The sequence below is a fragment of the Amphibalanus amphitrite genome, unplaced genomic scaffold (assembly GCF_019059575.1).
Source record: "Amphibalanus amphitrite isolate SeventyFive unplaced genomic scaffold, NRLGWU_Aamphi_draft 002435F_arrow, whole genome shotgun sequence".
Classification (NCBI taxonomy): domain Eukaryota; kingdom Metazoa; phylum Arthropoda; class Thecostraca; order Balanomorpha; family Balanidae; genus Amphibalanus; species Amphibalanus amphitrite.
In genome coordinates, this window is record NW_024883875.1 from 18,906 (window position 1) to 39,504 (window position 20,599).

Genomic DNA, 20,599 nt, shown 5'->3' on the forward strand with positions numbered 1-20,599 from the left:
TAATAATTAATTTTGCTATAATTAACAATATTGTAAACAAATTAATACAAATAATAACTATTTACCATCTCTCAATTACTCACTTTTTCTGGCACGTTTCTGTCGATCAGCAATTGCCGTCAAACGTCGGTTGGCCTTGAGTCACAACTTACTTCATTAGGACCGCCAGCTAATTGTGCGCTGAGTGAGTACAGGCCTTGTGTGAATTACAACTTGCTAATGTCTTATTTTTTCATTTGAAAGCTAGAATGCACAAAATCACATCCATTTTTTCGTTACATGGTCACGGCCCTGCCCACTCCAACCTTTCATTCACATTGGTCGATCAATATTTGGATTTGAGCCTCGTCCTTTACCCAACTGATGCAAAACCTAACAGAATAGCTTCCAACAAAGTATGGTTAGTTTTACAATTGTAAGAATGCCCTGCTCCTTCATTTCAAGATGAAAAGTGATGTAACCATTAACAACACATGAGCCTAGTATCCGCCATCTTCACACAACTATATAGCCGCCAAGATAAAGCAAAAAGGGATACCGGTATGGACTCTAGTCATGTCATGGCAGGCACAAGCTAGCTACATGCAGTTTTTGCAAGAAGGTAGGTGGAAAAACAAAACAAAACAAGGAGACAAGTGACAACAATATGGGTGGGTGGAGTTCTTCTGGCTGTTTACTCAACCTGATCTATCATATATTAGGGAGAACAATATTTAGCTTACCTGTTGTAGACACACAACGACCACCATCCTTGAAACTGCACGTGCAACAACAATAACGCTCAAAGATATTCCGGCGTGCTAACAGCTGCGCCGAAATTGTAGATCAGTCGTGCTTCCAAATCGACGTGGCACATCGCTGCCAGATCTTTTACTGGACGAGGAAGGCCTTTGAGTATGAAGCAAACTCTGGTGGATAAAACATGAACTAACAGAATCGTTTAATTGGCCGGGTTAGGGTAAATCTGGTTTAGGCTAACGTGCTCCAAAGTTAGTATAAACTCGGATCTGGGCTGTTCCTATCAAAATACACTAGTTTTGATTTATGCTATCCAAAAAGTTAGGGTAAATTAAAATAAATTGAAAATCGGGTTTAGGCTAACGAAAAGTTAGCCTAAACCCGTTTCACAAAAGCACGATTCTTTGTAGTTAAGATAGTTGGAGGTCTTTTCATTTTTCCCCATCGCCTTGTAATTGTGAGGTCACGAAAAAAAAACTGACCTCATATGACCTTAAGGAAAATCCGAGTGATACAAATTGAGAAACTCGTAATGGATACTACATCCTGCAAGTTTCATATCTCTGTGAATGCTCCTCCGCCAGAGAGGGTGTTGCGACGTTGCGACGTTTTAATTCGCGGCCCACTGGTCGGGGGGGGGGACATTCGTAACCCCCCTCCCAATTGTCTGAAATAACTTCCAAATTGCATGACGTATCGACACTAAACGCACAGCAACTTTGGGTGCATCAATTTGACACATTGTATCGAAATATGATCTTCGTAGCTACCATCGGTGGGCCGGAAATGACGTCAGAGTGACGTCATGTTCGGCCGATTTCGACTCAAAACATTGAACCACGGCAATCGCTCCCTGAGCTTAGTTTTTAAGCTAGATGTTCTTTCTTTGCATGAGAGGACTTAGAATAGACTGTGCTATCAATCTGCTATCTCGGATTCTACAAATGTTGAAAATTTTGAAAATTATTCACATTCCCAGTCTCCGTGTACAATTTCAATTTCAAAATTTGACCTTTTTACCTGAAAGTGAACTGATCTGAGCAAATTCAACTCAAAAAGACCTCGAATGACACAAACGACATCAAATTCGAAATATATAGCCTAAATGGACCATAAAACATATGTCATGTGACCGACGCATGCTATAATATTTCCGTGACCCGTGATGACCTGACCCGACCTTAAAATCAAAGTACAAGTTTGGTACCCTCAGGGTATCTTAAGCATCTGTTCACGAGTGTGTGAACCAACAATTAGCCGGATATGACTTTTAAGACGGCGGTCAAAGCTCAAATTGTTAACAAGCCAAAATCATAATAATTTTTACACTGAACTGTGACGTCACCGGTGACCTCGAGGTCAATGAAATTATGTTTCGTTCGACAGTTTTTCCAGGGCTATCAGACGCTGTTTGAATTTTTACAATCGGCCCACTAGTTTCGGAGTTAGTAGGGGGGCAATGAAGAGCCCCCTCCCCGCGATAGAGCGCGTTATACGCAGACCCCAGTGTGGCAAAGGTTTGCTTATGACGTCAAAAGTCGGTGACCTGAAATGACCCGAAAATCGCGGTTGGTGTCAAAAGATACGGCTTGAATCAAAATTCAGGCATGCCAAGCTCCATCTCTGTATCACCGTGGCATTCGGAGCTATCGCGAAAAAAAAAAACTATGGAGGGCGGTACCCCTCCCCCCGGCCGGTGTGGGGGTAAGTGCCGCTTTTGTCTCGAGATTTGACGGGGATCATTTCTCAGTTGTGCCGACTTTCAGCTGCCCTTCTCACTCATGTGTTTGGTGTCATCGTCCTTTACATATTGCTTGCGAGCCATTTGCTTGTTGTAGCCTATCGGTACTTGGCGGTGTTTTTGGTGGTCACATAAGCAATGTGACTGAGCAGCGTCATCACTCAAGCCATCGGCTTGGCCAAAGGCAATGACTGTGGTGTTTGAGGCTTGTCAGTGCCAGAGTTGTGACGTCATCTTTTATGTTACAGATAAAGGAGGTAAAGATGGACTGATTCCGCCGACAACGACCATACCATGCTGAAAATACCAGTTCCCGTCCGATCACTGAAGTCAAGCAGCATCGGGCCCGGTTAGTACTTGGATGGGTGACCGCCTGGGAACACCGGGTGTCGTTGTCGCTTCTTAAATGGTGGCCACTTGGGCTATTTATCCCTTCACTGTTTATGCTCTTTGCGACATGGCCCGTGCCCTGCACACTGTACAGGTCTTCTATTTATTAGGACTCGATAAGTTTCTTTTTACATACTGGTTCTAGCTGCATGTCATTTGAAACGGGACTGTAACCATCGAAAGACGTTCAACGAAATTGCTTAACGGGGCCGAGACATCGCTATGTTGCCAAAAAGCAGTGATATGTCCTCTCACTTAACCCTCACCGGACCTATTGGCTTTCTACATACGCGTCGGCTGAGGGGGAGGGGGATGGCAGGTACGAACGCCCCTTCGCTGTTCCGCCCCTGGTGGAGCTAGCGCGTCGCAGAAAAAACGGGCGTGTGCGCCGTTACGAGACGAAGAGATTGGTACCCAATTTTAAGATCGTCGGTCAACCGGTGACCTCTGAGGTCAGGTCAAGTGTCTTAAGGTACGGTTCCGTTTTTGGTGAATAACTTTGCAAAAAAAAAAACGGCCGCTGAGCCGCGATTTTGGCAGCATCGTGCTTGCCTCGCTCAGTCGCGTCGAATTAGATATCGTTTGTTTGGGTGAGGTCACCTTAGGTTGTTGACCCCGGGTCACGGTCAGCTCAGCGCCCCAACGTCACGAAGTTGGTCGAAGGAGGTCATGACCCATCTCCTTCGATTCGCAAGCCTCCCCGAGTCCATGGGTGGCTCTCCCGAATCGCTGGATCATTTTAATCGGAAGTTATTGACAAAAAATTAATATGAGCCTAATGACGTCATAAATGAAGTCAGGCAAGGTCAACATTGCAAAAGAGACGCATCGAGCTTTACAACGAGTGCATGAAATCACGATTCTTTGTAGTTAAGATAGTTGGAGGTCTTTTCATTTTTCCCCATCGCCTTGTAATTGTGAGGTCACGAAAAAAAACTGACCTCATATGACCTTAAGGAAAAATCCGAGTGATACAAGTTGAGAAACTCGTAATGGATACTACATCCTGCAAGTTTCATATCTCTGTGAATGCTCCTCCGCCAGAGAGGGTGTTGCGACGTTGCGACGTTTTAATTCGCGGCCCACTGGTCGGGGGGGGGGGACATTCGTAACCCCCCTCCCAATTGTCTGAAATAACTTCCAAATTGCATGACGTATCGACACTAAACGCACAGCAACTTTGGGTGCATCAATTTGACACATTGTATCGAAATATTATCTTCGTAGCTACCATCGGTGGGCCGGAAATGACGTCAGAGTGACGTCATGTTCGGCCGATTTCGACTCAAAACATTGAACCACGGCAATCGCTCCCAAGAGCTTAGTTTTTAAGCTAGATGTTCTTTCTTTGCATGAGAGGACTTAGAATAGACTGTGGTATCAATCTGCTATCTCGGATTCTACAAATGTTGAAAATTTTGAAAATTATTCACATTCCCACTCTCCGTGTACAATTTCAATTTCAAAATTTGACCTTTTTACCTGAAAGTGAACTGATCTGAGCAAATTCAACTCAAAATGACCTCGAATGATCAAACGACATCAAATTCGAAATATATAGCCTAAATGGACCATAAAACATATGTCATGTGACCGACGCATGCTATAATATTTCCGTGACCCGTGATGACCTGACCCGACCTTAAAATCAAAGTACAAGTTTGGTACCCTCAGGGTATCTAAAGCATCTGTTCACGAGTGTGTGAACCAACAATTAGCCGGATATGACTTGTAAGACGGCGGTCAAAGCTCAAATTGTTAACAAGCCAAAATCATAATAATTTTTACACTGAACTGTGACGTCACCGGTGACCTCGAGGTCAATGAAATTATGTTTCGTTCGACAGTTTTTCCAGGGCTATCAGACGCTGTTTGAATTTTGACAATCGGCCCAGTAGTTTCGGAGTTAGTAGGGGGGCAATGAAGAGCCCCCTCCCCGCGATAGAGCGCGTTATACGCAGACCCCAGTGTGTCAAAGGTTTGCTTATGACGTCAAAAGTCGGTGACCTGAAATGACCCGAAAATCGCGGTTGGTGTCAAAAGATCCGGCTTGAATCAAAATTCAGGCATGCCAAGCTTCATCTCTGTATCGCCGTGGCATTCGGAGCTATCGCGAAAAAAAAAACTATGGAGGGCGGTACCCCCCCCCCCCCCGGCCGGTGTGGGTGTAAGTGCCGCTTTTGTCTCGAGATTTGACGGGGATCATTTCTCAGTTGTGCCGACTTTCAGCTGCCCTTCTCACTCATGTGTTTGGTGTCATCGTCCTTTACATATTGCTTGCGAGCCATTTGCTTGTTGTAGCCTATCGGTACTTGGCGGTGTTTTTGGTGGTCACATAAGCAATGAGACTGAGCAGCGTCATCACTCAAGCCATCCGCTTGGCCAAAGGCAATGACTGTGGTGTTTGAGGCTTGTCAATGCCAAAGTTGTGACGTCATCTTTTATGTTACAGATAAATGAGGTGAAGATGGACAGATTCCGTCGGCAACGACCATACCATGCTGAAAATACCAGTTCCCGTCCGATCACTGAAGTCAAGCAGCATCGGGCCCGGTTAGTACTTGGATGGGTGACCGCCTGGGAACACCGGGTGTCGTTGTCATTTTCGCTTCTTCAATGGTGGCCACTTGGGCTATTTATCCCTTCACTGTTTATGCTCTTTGCGACATGGCCCGTGCCCTGCACACTGTACAGGTCTTCTATTTATTAGGACTCGATAAGTTTCTTTTTACATACTGGTTCTAGCTGCATGTCATTTGAAACGGGACTGTAACCATCGAAAGACGTTCAACGAAATTGCTTAACGGGGCCGAGACATCGCTATGTTGCCAAAAAGCAGTGATATGTCCTCTCACTTAACCCTCACCGGACCTATTGGCTTTCTACATACGCGTCGGCTGAGGGGGAGAGGGATGGCAGGTACGAACGCCCCTTCGCTGTTCCGCCCCTGGTGGAGCTAGCGCGTCGCAGAAAAAAAACGGGCGTGTGCGCCGTTACGAGACGAAGAGATTGGTACCCAATTTTAAGATCGTCGGTCAACCGGTGACCTCTGAGGTCAGGTCAAGTGTCCTAAGGTACGGTTCCGTTTTTGGTGAATAACTTTGCAAAAAAAATATGGCCGCTGAGCCGCGATTTTGGCAGCATCGTGCTTGCCTCGCTCAGTCGCGTCGAATTAGATATCGTTTGTTTGGGTGAGGTCACCTTAGGTTGTTGACCCCGGGTCACGGTCAGCTCAGCGCCCCAACGTCACGAAGTTGGTCGAAGGAGGTCATGACCCATCTCCTTCGATTCGCAAGCCTCCCCGAGTCCATGGGTGGCTCTCCCGAATCGCTGGATCAATTTAATCGGAAGTTATTGACAAAAAATTAATATGAGCCTAATGACGTCATAAATGAAGTCAGGCAAGGTCAACATTGCAAAAGAGACGCATCGAGCTTTACAACGAGTGCATGAAATCACGATTCTTTGTAGTTAAGATAGTTGGAGGTCTTTTCATTTTTCCCCATCGCCTTGTAATTGTGAGGTCACGAAAAAAAAACTGACCTCATATGACCTTAAGGAAAAATCCGAGTGATACAAGTTGAGAAACTCGTAATGGATACTACATCCTGCAAGTTTCATATCTCTGTGAATGCTCCTCCGCCAGAGAGGGTGTTGCGACGTTGCGACGTTTTAATTCGCGGCCCACTGGTCGGGGGGGGGGGACATTCGTAACCCCCCTCCCAATTGTCTGAAATAACTTCCAAATTGCATGACGTATCGACACTAAACGCACAGCAACTTTGGGTGCATCAATTTGACACATTGTATCGAAATATGGTCTTCGTAGCTACCATCGGTGGGCCGGAAATGACGTCAGAGTGACGTCATGTTCGGCCGATTTCGACTCAAAACATTGAACCACGGCAATCGCTCCCAAGAGCTTAGTTTTTAAGCTAGATGTTCTTTCTTTGCATGAGAGGACTTAGAATAGACTGTGCTATCAATCTGCTATCTCGGATTCTACAAATGTTGAAAATTTTGAAAATTATTCACATTCCCACTCTCCGTGTACAATTTCAATTTCAAAATTTGACCTTTTTACCTGAAAGTGAACTGATCTGAGCAAATTCAACTCAAAATGACCTCGAATGACACAAACGACATCAAATTCGAAATATATAGCCTAAATGGACCATAAAACATATGTCATGTGACCGACGCATGCTATAATATTTCCGTGACCCGTGATGACCTGACCCGACCTTAAAATCAAAGTACAAGTTTGGTACCCTCAGGGTATCTAAAGCATCTGTTCACGAGTGTGTGAACCAACAATTAGCCGGATATGACTTGTAAGACGGCGGTCAAAGCTCAAATTGTTAACAAGCCAAAATCATAATAATTTTTACACTGAACTGTGACGTCACCGGTGACCTCGAGGTCAATGAAATTATGTTTCGTTCGACAGTTTTTCCAGGGCTATCAGACGCTGTTTGAATTTTGACAATCGGCCCAGTAGTTTCGGAGTTAGTAGGGGGGCAATGAAGAGCCCCCTCCCCGCGATAGAGCGCGTTATACGCAGACCCCAGTGTGTCAAAGGTTTGCTTATGACGTCAAAAGTCGGTGACCTGAAATGACCCGAAAATCGCGGTTGGTGTCAAAAGATACGGCTTGAATCAAAATTCAGGCATGCCAAGCTCCATCTCTGTATCGCCGTGGCATTCGGAGCTATCGCGAAAAAAAAAAACTATGGAGGGCGGTACCCCCCCCCCCCCCCCCGGCCGGTGTGGGTGTAAGTGCCGCTTTTGTCTCGAGATTTGACGGGGATCATTTCTCAGTTGTGCCGACTTTCAGCTGCCCTTCTCACTCATGTGTTTGGTGTCATCGTCCCTTACATATTGCTTGTGAGCCATTTGCTTGTTGTAGCCTATCGGTACTTGGCGGTGTTTTTGGTGGTCACATAAGCAATGAGACTGAGCAGCGTCATCACTCAAGCCATCCGCTTGGCCAAAGGCAATGACTGTGGTGTTTGAGGCTTGTCAATGCCAAAGTTGTGACGTCATCTTTTATGTTACAGATAAATGAGGTGAAGATGGACAGATTCCGTCGGCAACGACCATACCATGCTGAAAATACCAGTTCCCGTCCGATCACTGAAGTCAAGCAGCATCGGGCCCGGTTAGTACTTGGATGGGTGACCGCCTGGGAACACCGGGTGTCGTTGTCATTTTCGCTTCTTCAATGGTGGCCACTTGGGCTATTTATCCCTTCACTGTTTATGCTCTTTGCGACATGGCCCGTGCCCTGCACACTGTACAGGTCTTCTATTTATTAGGACTCGATAAGTTTCTTTTTACATACTGGTTCTAGCTGCATGTCATTTGAAACGGGACTGTAACCATCGAAAGACGTTCAACGAAATTGCTTAACGGGGCCGAGACATCGCTATGTTGCCAAAAAGCAGTGATATGTCCTCTCACTTAACCCTCACCGGACCTATTGGCTTTCTACATACGCGTCGGCTGAGGGGGAGAGGGATGGCAGGTACGAACGCCCCTTCGCTGTTCCGCCCCTGGTGGAGCTAGCGCGTCGCAGAAAAAAACGGGCGTGTGCGCCGTTACGAGACGAAGAGATTGGTACCCAATTTTAAGATCGTCGGTCAACCGGTGACCTCTGAGGTCAGGTCAAGTGTCCTAAGGTACGGTTCCGTTTTTGGTGAATAACTTTGCAAAAAAAAAAAAATGGCCGCTGAGCCGCGATTTTGGCAGCATCGTGCTTGCCTCGCTCAGTCGCGTCGAATTAGATATCGTTTGTTTGGGTGAGGTCACCTTAGGTTGTTGACCCCGGGTCACGGTCAGCTCAGCGCCCCAACGTCACGAAGTTGGTCGAAGGAGGTCATGACCCATCTCCTTCGATTCGCAAGCCTCCCCGAGTCCATGGGTGGCTCTCCCGAATCGCTGGATCATTTTAATCGGAAGTTATTGACAAAAAATTAATATGAGCCTAATGACGTCATAAATGAAGTCAGGCAAGGTCAACATTGCAAAAGAGACGCATCGAGCTTTACAACGAGTGCATGAAATCACGATTCTTTGTAGTTAAGATAGTTGGAGGTCTTTTCATTTTTCCCCATCGCCTTGTAATTGTGAGGTCACGAAAAAAAAACTGACCTCATATGACCTTAAGGAAAATCCGAGTGATACAAATTGAGAAACTCGTAATGGATACTACATCCTGCAAGTTTCATATCTCTGTGAATGTTCCTCCGCCAGAGAGGGTGTTGCGACGTTGCGACGTTTTAATTCGCGGCCCACTGGTCGGGGGGGGGGACATTCGTAACCCCCCTCCCAATTGTCTGAAATAACTTCCAAATTGCATGACGTATCGACACTAAACGCACAGCAACTTTGGGTGCATCAATTTGACACATTGTATCGAAATATGATCTTCGTAGCTACCATCGGTGGGCCGGAAATGACGTCAGAGTGACGTCATGTTCGGCCGATTTCGACTCAAAACATTGAACCACGGCAATCGCTCCCTGAGCTTAGTTTTTAAGCTAGATGTTCTTTCTTTGCATGAGAGGACTTAGAATAGACTGTGCTATCAATCTGCTATCTCGGATTCTACAAATGTTGAAAATTTTGAAAATTATTCACATTCCCACTCTCCGTGTACAATTTCAATTTCAAAATTTGACCTTTTTACCTGAAAGTGAACTGATCTGAGCAAATTCAACTCAAAAAGACCTCGAATGACACAAACTACATCAAATTCGAAATATATAGCCTAAATGGACCATAAAACATATGTCATGTGACCGACGCATGCTATAATATTTCCGTGACCCGTGATGACCTGACCCGACCTTAAAATCAAAGTACAAGTTTGGTACCCTCAGGGTATCTAAAGCATCTGTTCACGAGTGTGTGAACCAACAATTAGCCGGATATGACTTGTAAGACGGCGGTCAAAGCTCAAATTGTTAACAAGCCAAAATCATAATAATTTTTACACTGAACTGTGACGTCACCGGTGACCTCGAGGTCAATGAAATTATGTTTCGTTCGACAGTTTTTCCAGGGCTATCAGACGCTGTTTGAATTTTGACAATCGGCCCAGTAGTTTCGGAGTTAGTAGGGGGGCAATGAAGAGCCCCCTCCCCGCGATAGAGCGCGTTATACGCAGACCCCAGTGTGGCAAAGGTTTGCTTATGACGTCAAAAGTCGGTGACCTGAAATGACCCGAAAATCGCGGTTGGTGTCAAAAGATACGGCTTGAATCAAAATTCAGGCATGCCAAGCTCCATCTCTGTATCACCGTGGCATTCGGAGCTATCGCGAAAAAAAAAACTATGGAGGGCGGTACCCCTCCCCCCGGCCGGTGTGGGGGTAAGTGCCGCTTTTGTCTCGAGATTTGACGGGGATCATTTCTCAGTTGTGCCGACTTTCAGCTGCCCTTCTCACTCATGTGTTTGGTGTCATCGTCCTTTACATATTGCTTGCGAGCCATTTGCTTGTTGTAGCCTATCGGTACTTGGCGGTGTTTTTGGTGGTCACATAAGCAATGTGACTGAGCAGCGTCATCACTCAAGCCATCGGCTTGGCCAAAGGCAATGACTGTGGTGTTTGAGGCTTGTCAGTGCCAGAGTTGTGACGTCATCTTTTATGTTACAGATAAAGGAGGTAAAGATGGACTGATTCCGCCGACAACGACCATACCATGCTGAAAATACCAGTTCCCGTCCGATCACTGAAGTCAAGCAGCATCGGGCCCGGTTAGTACTTGGATGGGTGACCGCCTGGGAACACCGGGTGTCGTTGTCGCTTCTTAAATGGTGGCCACTTGGGCTATTTATCCCTTCACTGTTTATGCTCTTTGCGACATGGCCCGTGCCCTGCACACTGTACAGGTCTTCTATTTATTAGGACTCGATAAGTTTCTTTTTACATACTGGTTCTAGCTGCATGTCATTTGAAACGGGACTGTAACCATCGAAAGACGTTCAACGAAATTGCTTAACGGGGCCGAGACATCGCTATGTTGCCAAAAAGCAGTGATATGTCCTCTCACTTAACCCTCACCGGACCTATTGGCTTTCTACATACGCGTCGGCTGAGGGGGAGGGGGATGGCAGGTACGAACGCCCCTTCGCTGTTCCGCCCCTGGTGGAGCTAGCGCGTCGCAGAAAAAAACGGGCGTGTGCGCCGTTACGAGACGAAGAGATTGGTACCCAATTTTAAGATCGTCGGTCAACCGGTGACCTCTGAGGTCAGGTCAAGTGTCCTAAGGTACGGTTCCGTTTTTGGTGAATAACTTTGCAAAAAAAAAACGGCCGCTGAGCCGCGATTTTGGCAGCATCGTGCTTGCCTCGCTCAGTCGCGTCGAATTAGATATCGTTTGTTTGGGTGAGGTCACCTTAGGTTGTTGACCCCGGGTCACGGTCAGCTCAGCGCCCCAACGTCACGAAGTTGGTCGAAGGAGGTCATGACCCATCTCCTTCGATTCGCAAGCCTCCCCGAGTCCATGGGTGGCTCTCCCGAATCGCTGGATCATTTTAATCGGAAGTTATTGACAAAAAATTAATATGAGCCTAATGACGTCATAAATGAAGTCAGGCAAGGTCAACATTGCAAAAGAGACGCATCGAGCTTTACAACGAGTGCATGAAATCACGATTCTTTGTAGTTAAGATAGTTGGAGGTCTTTTCATTTTTCCCCATCGCCTTGTAATTGTGAGGTCACGAAAAAAAAACTGACCTCATATGACCTTAAGGAAAAATCCGAGTGATACAAGTTGAGAAACTCGTAATGGATACTACATCCTGCAAGTTTCATATCTCTGTGAATGCTCCTCCGCCAGAGAGGGTGTTGCGACGTTGCGACGTTTTAATTCGCGGCCCACTGGTCGGGGGGGGGGACATTCGTAACCCCCCTCCCAATTGTCTGAAATAACTTCCAAATTGCATGACGTATCGACACTAAACGCACAGCAACTTTGGGTGCATCAATTTGACACATTGTATCGAAATATGATCTTCGTAGCTACCATCGGTGGGCCGGAAATGACGTCAGAGTGACGTCATGTTCGGCCGATTTCGACTCAAAACATTGAACCACGGCAATCGCTCCCAAGAGCTTAGTTTTTAAGCTAGATGTTCTTTCTTTGCATGAGAGGACTTAGAATAGACTGTGCTATCAATCTGCTATCTCGGATTCTACAAATGTTGAAAATTTTGAAAATTATTCACATTCCCACTCTCCGTGTACAATTTCAATTTCAAAATTTGACCTTTTTACCTGAAAGTGAACTGATCTGAGCAAATTCAACTCAAAATGACCTCGAATGACACAAACGACATCAAATTCGAAATATATAGCCTAAATGGACCATAAAACATATGTCATGTGACCGACGCATGCTATAATATTTCCGTGACCCGTGATGACCTGACCCGACCTTAAAATCAAAGTACAAGTTTGGTACCCTCAGGGTATCTAAAGCATCTGTTCACGAGTGTGTGAACCAACAATTAGCCGGATATGACTTGTAAGACGGCGGTCAAAGCTCAAATTGTTAACAAGCCAAAATCATAATAATTTTTACACTGAACTGTGACGTCACCGGTGACCTCGAGGTCAATGAAATTATGTTTCGTTCGACAGTTTTTCCAGGGCTATCAGACGCTGTTTGAATTTTGACAATCGGCCCAGTAGTTTCGGAGTTAGTAGGGGGGCAATGAAGAGCCCCCTCCCCGCGATAGAGCGCGTTATACGCAGACCCCAGTGTGTCAAAGGTTTGCTTATGACGTCAAAAGTCGGTGACCTGAAATGACCCGAAAATCGCGGTTGGTGTCAAAAGATACGGCTTGAATCAAAATTCAGGCATGCCAAGCTCCATCTCTGTATCGCCGTGGCATTCGGAGCTATCGCGAAAAAAAAAAAACTATGGAGGGCGGTACCCCCCCCCCCCCCGGCCGGTGTGGGTGTAAGTGCCGCTTTTGTCTCGAGATTTGACGGGGATCATTTCTCAGTTGTGCCGACTTTCAGCTGCCCTTCTCACTCATGTGTTTGGTGTCATCGTCCTTTACATATTGCTTGCGAGCCATTTGCTTGTTGTAGCCTATCGGTACTTGGCGGTGTTTTTGGTGGTCACATAAGCAATGAGACTGAGCAGCGTCATCACTCAAGCCATCCGCTTGGCCAAAGGCAATGACTGTGGTGTTTGAGGCTTGTCAATGCCAAAGTTGTGACGTCATCTTTTATGTTACAGATAAATGAGGTGAAGATGGACAGATTCCGTCGGCAACGACCATACCATGCTGAAAATACCAGTTCCCGTCCGATCACTGAAGTCAAGCAGCATCGGGCCCGGTTAGTACTTGGATGGGTGACCGCCTGGGAACACCGGGTGTCGTTGTCATTTTCGCTTCTTCAATGGTGGCCACTTGGGCTATTTATCCCTTCACTGTTTATGCTCTTTGCGACATGGCCCGTGCCCTGCACACTGTACAGGTCTTCTATTTATTAGGATCGATAAGTTTCTTTTTACATACTGGTTCTAGCTGCATGTCATTTGAAACGGGACTGTAACCATCGAAAGACGTTCAACGAAATTGCTTAACGGGGCCGAGACATCGCTATGTTGCCAAAAAGCAGTGATATGTCCTCTCACTTAACCCTCACCGGACCTATTGGCTTTCTACATACGCGTCGGCTGAGGGGGAGAGGGATGGCAGGTACGAACGCCCCTTCGCTGTTCCGCCCCTGGTGGAGCTAGCGCGTCGCAGAAAAAAAACGGGCGTGTGCGCCGTTACGAGACGAAGAGATTGGTACCCAATTTTAAGATCGTCGGTCAACCGGTGACCTCTGAGGTCAGGTCAAGTGTCCTAAGGTACGGTTCCGTTTTTGGTGAATAACTTTGCAAAAAAAAAAAACTGGCCGCTGAGCCGCGATTTTGGCAGCATCGTGCTTGCCTCGCTCAGTCGCGTCGAATTAGATATCGTTTGTTTGGGTGAGGTCACCTTAGGTTGTTGACCCCGGGTCACGGTCAGCTCAGCGCCCCAACGTCACGAAGTTGGTCGAAGGAGGTCATGACCCATCTCCTTCGATTCGCAAGCCTCCCCGAGTCCATGGGTGGCTCTCCCGAATCGCTGGATCATTTTAATCGGAAGTTATTGACAAAAAATTAATATGAGCCTAATGACGTCATAAATGAAGTCAGGCAAGGTCAACATTGCAAAAGAGACGCATCGAGCTTTACAACGAGTGCATGAAATCACGATTCTTTGTAGTTAAGATAGTTGGAGGTCTTTTCATTTTTCCCCATCGCCTTGTAATTGTGAGGTCACGAAAAAAAAACTGACCTCATATGACCTTAAGGAAAAATCCGAGTGATACAAGTTGAGAAACTCGTAATGGATACTACATCCTGCAAGTTTCATATCTCTGTGAATGCTCCTCCGCCAGAGAGGGTGTTGCGACGTTGCGACGTTTTAATTCGCGGCCCACTGGTCGGGGGGGGGGACATTCGTAACCCCCCTCCCAATTGTCTGAAATAACTTCCAAATTGCATGACGTATCGACACTAAACGCACAGCAACTTTGGGTGCATCAATTTGACACATTGTATCGAAATATGATCTTCGTAGCTACCATCGGTGGGCCGGAAATGACGTCAGAGTGACGTCATGTTCGGCCGATTTCGACTCAAAACATTGAACCACGGCAATCGCTCCCAAGAGCTTAGTTTTTAAGCTAGATGTTCTTTCTTTGCATGAGAGGACTTAGAATAGACTGTGCTATCAATCTGCTATCTCGGATTCTACAAATGTTGAAAATTTTGAAAATTATTCACATTCCCACTCTCCGTGTACAATTTCAATTTCAAAATTTGACCTTTTTACCTGAAAGTGAACTGATCTGAGCAAATTCAACTCAAAATGACCTCGAATGACACAAACGACATCAAATTCGAAATATATAGCCTAAATGGACCATAAAACATATGTCATGTGACCGACGCATGCTATAATATTTCCGTGACCCGTGATGACCTGACCCGACCTTAAAATCAAAGTACAAGTTTGGTACCCTCAGGGTATCTAAAGCATCTGTTCACGAGTGTGTGAACCAACAATTAGCCGGATATGACTTGTAAGACGGCGGTCAAAGCTCAAATTGTTAACAAGCCAAAATCATAATAATTTTTACACTGAACTGTGACGTCACCGGTGACCTCGAGGTCAATGAAATTATGTTTCGTTCGACAGTTTTTCCAGGGCTATCAGACGCTGTTTGAATTTTGACAATCGGCCCAGTAGTTTCGGAGTTAGTAGGGGGGCAATGAAGAGCCCCCTCCCCGCGATAGAGCGCGTTATACGCAGACCCCAGTGTGTCAAAGGTTTGCTTATGACGTCAAAAGTCGGTGACCTGAAATGACCCGAAAATCGCGGTTGGTGTCAAAAGATCCGGCTTGAATCAAAATTCAGGCATGCCAAGCTCCATCTCTGTATCGCCGTGGCATTCGGAGCTATCGCGAAAAAAAAAAACTATGGAGGGCGGTACCCCCCCCCCCCCCGGCCGGTGTGGGTGTAAGTGCCGCTTTTGTCTCGAGATTTGACGGGGATCATTTCTCAGTTGTGCCGACTTTCAGCTGCCCTTCTCACTCATGTGTTTGGTGTCATCGTCCTTTACATATTGCTTGCGAGCCATTTGCTTGTTGTAGCCTATCGGTACTTGGCGGTGTTTTTGGTGGTCACATAAGCAATGAGACTGAGCAGCGTCATCACTCAAGCCATCCGCTTGGCCAAAGGCAATGACTGTGGTGTTTGAGGCTTGTCAATGCCAAAGTTGTGACGTCATCTTTTATGTTACAGATAAATGAGGTGAAGATGGACAGATTCCGTCGGCAACGACCATACCATGCTGAAAATACCAGTTCCCGTCCGATCACTGAAGTCAAGCAGCATCGGGCCCGGTTAGTACTTGGATGGGTGACCGCCTGGGAACACCGGGTGTCGTTGTCATTTTCGCTTCTTCAATGGTGGCCACTTGGGCTATTTATCCCTTCACTGTTTATGCTCTTTGCGACATGGCCCGTGCCCTGCACACTGTACAGGTCTTCTATTTATTAGGACTCGATAAGTTTCTTTTTACATACTGGTTCTAGCTGCATGTCATTTGAAACGGGACTGTAACCATCGAAAGACGTTCAACGAAATTGCTTAACGGGGCCGAGACATCGCTATGTTGCCAAAAAGCAGTGATATGACCTCTCACTTAACCCTCACCGGACCTATTGGCTTTCTACATACGCGTCGGCTGAGGGGGAGAGGGGATGGCAGGTACGAACGCCCCTTCGCTGTTCCGCCCCTGGTGGAGCTAGCGCGTCGCAGAAAAAAACGGGCGTGTGCGCCGTTACGAGACGAAGAGATTGGTACCCAATTTTAAGATCGTCGGTCAACCGGTGACCTCTGAGGTCAGGTCAAGTGTCCTAAGGTACGGTTCCGTTTTTGGTGAATAACTTTGCAAAAAAAAAAACTGGCCGCTGAGCCGCGATTTTGGCAGCATCGTGCTTGCCTCGCTCAGTCGCGTCGAATTAGATATCGTTTGTTTGGGTGAGGTCACCTTAGGTTGTTGACCCCGGGTCACGGTCAGCTCAGCGCCCCAACGTCACGAAGTTGGTCGAAGGAGGTCATGACCCATCTCCTTCGATTCGCAAGCCTCCCCGAGTCCATGGGTGGCTCTCCCGAATCGCTGGATCATTTAATCGGAAGTTATTGACAAAAAATTAATATGAGCCTAATGACGTCATAAATGAAGTCAGGCAAGGTCAACATTGCAAAAGAGACGCATCGAGCTTTACAACGAGTGCATGAAATCACGATTCTTTGTAGTTAAGATAGTTGGAGGTCTTTTCATTTTTCCCCATCGCCTTGTAATTGTGAGGTCACGAAAAAAAAACTGACCTCATATGACCTTAAGGAAAAATCCGAGTGATACAAGTTGAGAAACTCGTAATGGATACTACATCCTGCAAGTTTCATATCTCTGTGAATGCTCCTCCGCCAGAGAGGGTGTTGCGACGTTGCGACGTTTTAATTCGCGGCCCACTGGTCGGGGGGGGGGACATTCGTAACCCCCCTCCCAATTGTCTGAAATAACTTCCAAATTGCATGACGTATCGACACTAAACGCACAGCAACTTTGGGTGCATCAATTTGACACATTGTATCGAAATATGGTCTTCGTAGCTACCATCGGTGGGCCGGAAATGACGTCAGAGTGACGTCATGTTCGGCCGATTTCGACTCAAAACATTGAACCACGGCAATCGCTCCCAAGAGCTTAGTTTTTAAGCTAGATGTTCTTTCTTTGCATGAGAGGACTTAGAATAGACTGTGCTATCAATCTGCTATCTCGGATTCTACAAATGTTGAAAATTTTGAAAATTATTCACATTCCCACGTCTCCGTGTACAATTTCAATTTCAAAATTTGACCTTTTTACCTGAAAGTGAACTGATCTGAGCAAATTCAACTCAAAATGACCTCGAATGACACAAACGACATCAAATTCGAAATATATAGCCTAAATGGACCATAAAACATATGTCATGTGACCGACGCATGCTATAATATTTCCGTGACCCGTGATGACCTGACCCGACCTTAAAATCAAAGTACAAGTTTGGTACCCTCAGGGTATCTAAAGCATCTGTTCACGAGTGTGTGAACCAACAATTAGCCGGATATGACTTGTAAGACGGCGGTCAAAGCTCAAATTGTTAACAAGCCAAAATCATAATAATTTTTACACTGAACTGTGACGTCACCGGTGACCTCGAGGTCAATGAAATTATGTTTCGTTCGACAGTTTTTTCCAGGGCTATCAGACGCTGTTTGAATTTTGACAATCGGCCCAGTAGTTTCGGAGTTAGTAGGGGGGCAATGAAGAGCCCCCTCCCCGCGATAGAGCGCGTTATACGCAGACCCCAGTGTGGCAAAGGTTTGCTTATGACGTCAAAAGTCGGTGACCTGAAATGACCCGAAAATCGCGGTTGGTGTCAAAAGATACGGCTTGAATCAAAATTCAGGCATGCCAAGCTCCATCTCTGTATCACCGTGGCATTCGGAGCTATCGCGAAAAAAAAAACTATGGAGGGCGGTACCCCCTCCCCCCCGGCCGGTGTGGGGGTAAGTGCCGCTTTTGTCTCGAGATTTGACGGGGATCATTTCTCAGTTGTGCCGACTTTCAGCTGCCCTTCTCACTCATGTGTTTGGTGTCATCGTCCTTACATATTGCTTGCGAGCCATTTGCTTGTTGTAGCCTATCGGTACTTGGCGGTGTTTTTGGTGGTCACATAAGCAATGAGACTGAGCAGCGTCATCACTCAAGCCATCCGCTTGGCCAAAGGCAATGACTGTGGTGTTTGAGGCTTGTCAGTGCCAGAGTTGTGACGTCATCTTTTATGTTACAGATAAATGAGGTGAAGATGGACAGATTCCGTCGGCAACGACCATACCATGCTGAAAATACCAGTTCCCGTCCGATCACTGAAGTCAAGCAGCATCGGGCCCGGTTAGTACTTGGATGGGTGACCGCCTGGGAACACCGGGTGTCGTTGTCATTTTCGCTTCTTCAATGGTGGCCACTTGGGCTATTTATCCCTTCACTGTTTATGCTCTTTGCGACATGGCCCGTGCCCTGCACACTGTACAGGTCTTCTATTTATTAGGACTCGATAAGTTTCTTTTTACATACTGGTTCTAGCTGCATGTCATTTGAAACGGGACTGTAACCATCGAAAGACGTTCAACGAAATTGCTTAACGGGGCCGAGACATCGCTATGTTGCCAAAAAGCAGTGATATGTCCTCTCACTTAACCCTCACCGGACCTATTGGCTTTCTACATACGCGTCGGCTGAGGGGGAGAGGGATGGCAGGTACGAACGCCCCTTCGCTGTTCCGCCCCTGGTGGAGCTAGCGCGTCGCAGAAAAAAACGGGCGTGTGCGCCGTTACGAGACGAAGAGATTGGTACCCAATTTTAAGATCGTCGGTCAACCGGTGACCTCTGAGGTCAGGTCAAGTGTCCTAAGGTACGGTTCCGTTTTTGGTGAATAACTTTGCAAAAAAAAAAAACTGGCCGCTGAGCCGCGATTTTGGCAGCATCGTGCTTGCCTCGCTCAGTCGCGTCGAATTAGATATCGTTTGTTTGGGTGAGGTCACCTTAGGTTGTTGACCCCGGGTCACGGTCAGCTCAGCGCCCCAACGTCACGAAGTTGGTCGAAGGAGGTCATGACCCATCTCCTTCGATTCGCAAGCCTCCCCGAGTCCATGGGTGGCTCTCCCGAATCGCTGGATCATTTTAATCGGAAGTTATTGACAAAAAATTAATATGAGCCTAATGACGTCATAAATGAAGTCAGGCAAGGTCAACATTGCAAAAGAGACGCATCGAGCTTTACAACGAGTGCATGAAATCACGATTCTTTGTAGTTAAGATAGTTGGAGGTCTTTTCATTTTTCCCCATCGCCTTGTAATTGTGAGGTCACGAAAAAAAAACTGACCTCATATGACCTTAAGGAAAATCCGAGTGATACAAATTGAGAAACTCGTAATGGATACTACATCCTGCAAGTTTCATATCTCTGTGAATGCTCCTCCGCCAGAGAGGGTGTTGCGACGTTGCGACGTTTTAATTCGCGGCCCCACTGGTCGGGGGGGGGGGGACATTCGTAACCCCCCTCCCAATTGTCTGAAATAACTTCCAAATTGCATGACGTATCGACACTAAACGCACAGCAACTTTGGGTGCATCAATTTGACACATTGTATCGAAATATGATCTTCGTAGCTACCATCGGTGGGCCGGAAATGACGTCAGAGTGACGTCATGTTCGGCCGATTTCGACTCAAAACATTGAACCACGGCAATCGCTCCCAAGAGCTTAGTTTTTAAGCTAGATGTTCTTTCTTTGCATGAGAGCTTAGAATAGACTGTGCTATCAATCTGCTATCTCGGATTCTACAAATGTTGAAAATTTTGAAAATTATTCACATTCCCACTCTCCGTGTACAATTTCAATTTCAAAATTTGACCTTTTTACCTGAAAGTGAACTGATCTGAGCAAATTCAACTCAAAATGACCTCGAATGACACAAACGACATCAAATTCGAATATATAGCCTAAATGGACCATAAAACATATGTCATGTGACCGACGCATGCTATAATATTTCCGTGACCCGTGATGACCTGACCCGACCTTAAAATCAAAGTACAAGTTTGGTACCCTCAGGGTATCTAAAGCATCTGTTCACGAGTGGTGTGAACCAACAATTAGCCGGATATGACTTGTAAGACGGCGGTCAAAGCTCAAATTGTTAACAAGCCAAAATCATAATAATTTTTACACTGAACTGTGACGTCACCGGTGACCTCGAGGTCAATGAAATTATGTTTCGTCGACAGTTTTTCCAGGGCTATCAGACGCTGTTTGAATTTTGACAATCGGCCCCGTAGTTTTCGGAGTTAGTAGGGGGGCAATGAAGAGCCCCCCTCCCCGCGATAGAGCGCGTTATACGCAGACCCAGTGTGTCAAAGGTTTGCTATGACGTCAAAAGTCGGTGACCTGAAATGACCCGAAAATCGCGGTTGGTGTCAAAAGCATCGGCTTTGAATCAAATTCAGGCATGCCAAGCTCCATCTCTGTATCGCCGTGGCATTCGGAGCTTATCGCG

At 46.3% G+C, this 20,599-nt stretch overlaps 7 non-coding genes across 7 annotated transcripts; all 7 read left to right on the forward strand.

The window, feature by feature from the left end:
- The first annotated feature begins 2,758 nt into the window (after positions 1–2,758).
- Positions 2,759–2,877, forward strand: LOC122376982. Its single transcript, XR_006255733.1, has one exon. It is a non-coding gene; the product is annotated as a 5S ribosomal RNA (ribosomal RNA).
- A 2,475-nt stretch (positions 2,878–5,352) lies between these two features.
- Positions 5,353–5,471, forward strand: LOC122376986. The gene has a single exon (XR_006255737.1). It is a non-coding gene; the product is annotated as a 5S ribosomal RNA (ribosomal RNA).
- A 2,488-nt stretch (positions 5,472–7,959) lies between these two features.
- On the forward strand, positions 7,960–8,078 carry LOC122376987. Its single transcript, XR_006255738.1, has one exon. It is a non-coding gene; the product is annotated as a 5S ribosomal RNA (ribosomal RNA).
- A 2,480-nt stretch (positions 8,079–10,558) lies between these two features.
- Positions 10,559–10,677, forward strand: LOC122376985. Its single transcript, XR_006255736.1, has one exon. It is a non-coding gene; the product is annotated as a 5S ribosomal RNA (ribosomal RNA).
- Positions 10,678–13,155: 2,478 nt separating this feature from the next.
- On the forward strand, positions 13,156–13,274 carry LOC122376988. The gene has a single exon (XR_006255739.1). It is a non-coding gene; the product is annotated as a 5S ribosomal RNA (ribosomal RNA).
- A 2,486-nt stretch (positions 13,275–15,760) lies between these two features.
- LOC122376983 lies at positions 15,761–15,879 on the forward strand. The gene has a single exon (XR_006255734.1). It is a non-coding gene; the product is annotated as a 5S ribosomal RNA (ribosomal RNA).
- A 2,484-nt stretch (positions 15,880–18,363) lies between these two features.
- LOC122376984 lies at positions 18,364–18,482 on the forward strand. Its single transcript, XR_006255735.1, has one exon. It is a non-coding gene; the product is annotated as a 5S ribosomal RNA (ribosomal RNA).
- Positions 18,483–20,599: the final 2,117 nt, after the last annotated feature.